Source organism: Panonychus citri, unplaced genomic scaffold, assembly GCF_014898815.1.
Source record: "Panonychus citri isolate SS breed McGregor unplaced genomic scaffold, ASM1489881v1 Contig00134, whole genome shotgun sequence".
In the NCBI taxonomy this organism is placed as follows: Eukaryota; Metazoa; Arthropoda; class Arachnida; order Trombidiformes; family Tetranychidae; genus Panonychus; species Panonychus citri.
The window spans coordinates 258,775-263,916 of NW_026515539.1; positions in this window are offsets into that span (position 1 = coordinate 258,775).

The window sequence follows — 5,142 nt, forward strand, 5'->3', positions numbered from 1 at the left end:
ATCATCCTCTGGGAAGATAATTATGCTCATTTTTCATTTGAATAATTGTAATTTAAGATCTGTTTACATTTTGGGAAAAATTTTGATTGAAAACAGCAATTGATCAATAGTGATCATTTCCTGTTAGTTTGATAACAAAACAATTACTCAGTGAAAAGGTATTATCGACCAAAGTCCAGAAGGTTATCAAGAAACACACTGTATATGAAAATCAAGTAAAACAAGGATGCAATTTTTTTTGTTGTTTCTGTTTTTTACTTCAATTTTGTATATACTGTTCAGAATGTAAAATCTTTCTTTAATTTTGTTTATCAATTCTTATTTATTAATGAAAACTTATTCACTTGTTACGGTTTTCATGCCACATTTGTACAACAGTTTTTAATGCGTATTGATACTTAGCGTCCGAAAGACATTGTTGTTGGGAAGTTGGCATGGTTTCCCTCATGGGTTTGTGGCCAAAGTAATCTTAATCCTTGGAATTCCCATTCGACGGAGAACACCTCCAGCATCAGAAGAGACGTAAGCCATGAGAAATTCACCCTGCGTGGTACTAGATCTGTTCAAAGTTGAAAGAAGAAGCCTGATTTGCCTGGTTGAAACGAAGCCCATGCCCGTTACAGTCGATTAGTAATCCATGAATCATCGATGTTTCCGTGGCTATCGACCATAAACTTTCCAGAGATATGTCAGAAAATTTTTGACGATGATCAATAGCAAAATGTACAGTTGCAAGGTCACTCAGCAAAGCAAGTTCACGTGGAATGAAAAGACAATTGTTGTGAAAACCTTGCACATCGAAAAAAGCACATATATATGAATTCATTTTAAAGGGAAAATAGTAAACACAAACACAATCAAAAAATATAAATGAAATCAAGCTTATTAAAGCGATTCAAAAAGTTAAATGAATACAATCAATCACAAATCATTGTCAGAACAATAGTTAGAGAGCGAAACGTCATCTTATTCTCTTTCGTAAAATCTGCGAGATTTCCTGCAAATCCAGAGGAAATAACCTCCTCAAATGAAGTTAAATCTTTTGACAAACCGTCAATCTTTCCAGAGGAAGCAGGGTAAAAATCAAAAAGTTCATTTTTTTCCAAATCATGGTGACCTTTTGTTCATCTGTTAGTTTCCCGGGTTAAAGAAACTCTTCTTCATCCCATTTCATCATAAGATTTTTATCCTGTCCATCAATAAATTTAGAGAATAAACACGCTTGTTGTAACAAGGAAGCCGGATATTTTCCAAGAGGATCTTTAACAAACTCATTAAGCAAGACGATACCCGGAATCAGATAATCCAGAATATTAAAGTATTTAGCCTCAATCTTCAGCTTTGCATGCTTCTTCGCACATTGAAGGTCACCAGAGTCAAGCTTAGAGATAGAGCTAAAAATTTGCTAAGTTTTTAAGGAGCTGATAAAGAGAGCTATTAGAAACAAATTCACTAATTAACTAACGGAACCATCTGCACATCAGTCTTTCTGTATACAACAGGTTCAGTTATACAGGACAATTCAGCTACTTTGTTGGTTTTCCTTTCACGATTTCTCAAAAACTACTAAATATAATGGTCATAAAGGTTATTCGTGAAAGAACGCACTTGAAGGTCATTTGAAGAACTTTTTGAAAACTAGAAATTTTTTTAAGCCTACCTGTGATCTGTGTTTTATCATTCCTGTACTTACAGGGTCTGATGCAATTTGCTTTCTGTAAAAAGTTATCTGAAGTAATCGACTTTGTTCCAGCGCAATACCAACGTTGCTTTGTGATATTATTATTTTTTGACTTCATGACCAAGCTTAAAAAATTTCTAATTTTCAAAAAGTTCTTCAAATGATCTTCAAGTTCTTTCGAATAACCTTTATGACCTTGACCTTGAAATATGCTAATTGTGTATCACCCAAACTTCCATAGACGAAATATGGACCCTATCGGTCAAGTAGTTTTTGAGAAATCGTGAAAAGAAAACCAACAAATTAGTTGAATTGCCATGTATGTTTCATGGTGGCGATCTCCAAAGACCTTGAAAGGGAATTTGAATCTACTTGGTTTTTCCTGGTTTGGTGAGTATGTATTTTTTTGCCTTATGAGTTTCAACCCGCCGTAATGTAAGGGGGTAATGTAGTCTGACACTGAGAACTCGGTTAACTTTTATTTAAACTGCTCCTGATAAATCGTCACTGATTTATTGATGACTTTTCAAGAACTTCTGAAATCTTAAATGATTCTTATGTACAGGGCGTTTTCTTATCATACGGCTATTACACTGAATATCTCCAGAACTAAAAGTCATATGAATGTGAGACTTGACCAGAGGACTGAACAGAATTGAAGCGCTTGAACCTACGATTTTCAAGGACCTCTGAACGCTACCTTCGTTGAATGACCTCAATGACCTTGGTTTGGTTTGATGATTGGGGTGATTACCTGTTTAAAATTTATTCAATAGAAGTCACGTTTGTTTTTGTGACGGTTTTTAATATGGCAAAATTAAAGTTGAATGTAAGTGATTTTATAAAATGTTTAAAGAGTACACAAGTTAAGAATTGATTTATGATTGAGGGTGAACAATAAAGAGATTAAGATATAATAAAGAAGAAGAAAATATAAGAATAAGGATTAATAGAAGGAAATTGATGAAAATCAATTGAACACAAATTAAAAGAAAAGGATTGATGAAAATCAATTGAACACAAATTAAAAGAAAAGAAGATTAATTAATCAATAAGGTGAACTTGAGTAGTCAAATGAAAATTTAACTCTGGTGATTCTGATTGTTTTACTCTTGATTTTATACTGACATCGAATTTTCTTGATCTAATTTACGAAATTAATTCTCATGGGAACTTTACGCTAATTGATTTATTACCTTGTAAATCTTAACTAATTGATTACTATTAGATTGGTTAATTAATTTGATTTCCTGTAATTCACTGAGTAAACTGTTGCTGATTTCCGATAATTAATGGTCTAACTTTAATTGTTATTGTTTCGATTATTTAGCTAATGGTCTTAATTAATCTTTGTCTGATTATAATTGATCTTTCTCTAACCTGCGAATTGTAACCTTATTAATTAAATAACCTTTTACAAAAATTATAAGATAAAGATATAAGGATGACTAATCGGGCTATCCGGTTAATTCGATGAGTTCATAAGGATTCTAGTCATACAGTTTTGATGATGAGATTCTGATGTTAATTTTCTGGTGATGAGATTCTGGTGATGAGATTCTGATGTTAATATTCTGGTGATGAGTTAATTGATTGAGATCCAATTTGACAGCAAAGTTCCAAGAGACGGTTTGAATAAAAAGTCTAAGGTTTAAGTAATGACTGAGATTCAATAGATGGCTGATATTTGATTGATGAGTGAGATTCAATAGGTTGTCTGAGATTCAATTGATTATCTTTTATTTAATGACAATTTTCTGGTTATTTATAATCATAATGTTATCTAGGGCTACCCTGGATAATTTTATATGAAAACGAAGATGAAAAAAGAAAGAGGAAGAAGGGACTTCACCATAGCGGGCACCCGTTATGGTCGGAAGATTGGTTAAGGAAATGAAGGAAATACAAGTAAGCACATAAATTTCAATTGTTACGTTTAGATTGTCCCAGAATTTATCAATAATTGATAATATATATTAATCACAATTGATTACGAACAGTAAAGAAACGAAATTAACTAAAAAGTTAAATTTGTAGTTAAGACATTAGTTTTTGTTCGTAAAATGTGCGTAGAGAGAGAGAGACAAAAAAAGACAGACAAAGAAGACAGACGAAGACGAAAGAGAGAGTGAGAAAGAGAAAGCGAAAGAGAGAAAGGAATGTGAGGAGAGAGAGAAGAAAGAGAACAAAGAAAAAGGGAGGGACAATAAAAAGGAAAAGGAAACAGGTAGAGAGAGAAAGAGGAAAAAGAATGTGCGAAAGAGAAACAAAAAAAAGAGAGAGATAAAAATATCCTTCATCACAAGAGAGCAAAGATTTCTGATTGCTGAACTATTTCTTAAATATTGTGAGGGGATGAAAAGATATCAACATGGTCAAAGGTAGCATAACCTTCCTCCTCACCCCAATGCTATCATTTTTATTACCTTTACTTTACTGGGAGTTTTTCCTCCCAAAACCTATTAATTTTGATTTACACTGACAAGAGAGGAGAAGTAAATGTATGTATCTTTACTCCTCCTCTCTCCGGGGAAATTAGTATCTTTATGACTTTTTCTCCTCCTGCATTAAGCAGAAATCTAAATTACTTTTGGAAGGGAGATAAAGCACTAAGAAAGGTGGATATATTAAATGACCATCTCTCTAGGGAAAAGCAGGAAAAGTTTAAGATCGCATCCAATTAACTTTGGGGCCAAAAGAAAGAGACTCTTTCTTTCTCTTTGTCGGAGGGTCAATCCTCTCTCTTTTCCTCTGTCTTTTCTCTTTCGAAACGGGCCGAGTTGGCTATAAAAGAGAAAGAGAGAAAGTAAGAGGGCAGAGAAGTCAGTAATAGCTCAACATTTTCACCAGCAACATCAACACTTTGTTGTTTTTCTTTTTCTCTCTCTCTGTGCTAATCTTCTTGTAAGAAGTTTTATTTTTAAGAAGTTTTATTTAAATATTTTGTGTTTACCACCATCATCACCGTTGTGTTTCCCCTGTTTCCCCCAATCCCGCCATTACCACCACCGTTGTGTTTCCCCAGTTCCCCAGTTTCGCCGTTACCACAGTCATTGTGTTCCCCAGTTTTGCCGTTACCACAAACACTGTGTTTCCCCAGTTTCGCTGTTACCACCACCACTGTGTTCACCAGAACCTCCTACGCCGTTTGAGCCCTCTCGACTCCCTCTCAGACTGACCCGCAGCGGGAAACATCAACAAGGTAAGCCTAAGGCTTTGAGTATTTTATTTTATTTTCTTTTGTACCAATTGATCCTTCACCTTATCCATAACCTTTGCATGCTATGTATTTGTATTATTGATCCATTACCTTAAGTCAACCTGGTCAACTTAGTTTCAGACTTTCACCTTCGATCCCTTATCTTGACCATAACCGTTTATCAACTCCTTATCTATTACCATCCGAACCTTTACCATTAGCGACACCTTCATTGGAAATCTATTGGGTCCTTAACCATATT